Source organism: Mus caroli, chromosome 8 (genome assembly GCF_900094665.2).
Source record: "Mus caroli chromosome 8, CAROLI_EIJ_v1.1, whole genome shotgun sequence".
Lineage (NCBI taxonomy): Eukaryota > Metazoa > Chordata > Mammalia > Rodentia > Muridae > Mus > Mus caroli.
In genome coordinates, this window is record NC_034577.1 from 75,348,309 (window position 1) to 75,349,775 (window position 1,467).

Sequence of the window (1,467 nt, forward strand, 5' to 3'; positions counted from 1 at the left end):
CACACACACACACACACACACACACACACACACACACCAGATCTTACTATGTAGAGCAGTCTGGCCTTGAATTTAAGAAATCTGCCTGTCTCCACCTCCTAAGTGCTGAGTTGAAAGGTAAATATGTGGCCATACCCAGTCCCACTTGAATCATTTTTAAAGTTTTTTTTCTAAACCTGGCCTGCAGTTCCAACACACAGGAGGCAAAAGCAGGAAGTTTCAGGTTCAAAGCCATCCTGATCCACACAGCCAGCCACGGCAACCCAGTGAGTCTCTGTCTCAAAAGATGTTAGAAGGGGAAAGAGCTTGCTAAGTAGTAAAGGTTGGTAGTTTGGTTTTGGCTCAAACACAGAGCGTTGCACTTGCCAGGGAAGTGCTCACATTTTTTGTTTGTTTAATTAAAGGATTTTTTATTTTTAAAAAATTATGTATGGTGGTACATGCCTTTAGTCTCAGTACTCGGGAGGTAGAGGCAGGTGGACCTTTAAAGCCTGGTCTACATGGAGAGCAAATTCCAGAACAGACAGGGCTACACAAAGAAACCCTGTCTTAAAAAACAAAAACAAAACAAACAAACAAAAGAAATCCCAGCACTCAGGAGACAGAGGCAGGAGGATCTCTGTGAGTTCAAGGTCAGGCTGGTTCCAGGACAGTCTGGGTATTCAGGTATTCACCTGTTTATTCCAGGGTGCCAGAGATGTCTAGCAGGTATCTGACCTCTAGGAGCTGGAGCTATGGGAGGTATGCGCCACCCAGCGTTATGTGCTTGGAACTACACCTCCTGCCTCTGTCTCCTGAGTGCTGGGATTGCTTTTGTTTGTTTGTTTTGTTTTTGTTTTTTAAGACAGGGTTTCTTTGTGTAGCCCTGTCTGTTCTGGAATCTGGATCTGGGTGGGCAGCATTTGTTTTCCAAGAGTTTCTCAGTTTCCTGGCTGTGCTGGAACCTGCTCGGTAGACCAGGCTGGCCTTGAACTCAAATCCACCCGTTTTTCTGCCTCCTTAGTGCCGGGATTAAAGCATGTGCTATCTTACACAGCATGGCAGACACTTTAACTTCTGAGTCAGTTCTTCAGTCCTGAACTGTCTGTTTCAGTGACAGCTCCAGGGGCTGGAGAGATGGCTCAGTGGTTAAGAGCCATTGCAGAGGACCTGGGTCCAGTTCCCAACACCATCTCTGGTAGTTCACAGCTGTCTGTGTAGCTCCAGCTCTAGGGGGATCTAACAGTGTCTCTGGACTCTGAGGGCGTCTGTATATCTGCACTCTCATGTACATACCCCAACAAACACACACATATAATTAAAAATAAAGAGAAGTTGCTTGGCAGCTAAGAGCACTTTAGGAGGACCATGGTTCAGTTCTCAGCACTCACATGGAACTCTAGTTCCAAGGGATCTGACCCTCTTCTCGCCTCTGCAGGCGCACACATACACACAGGCGCACACATACACCCAGGCGCACACATACAC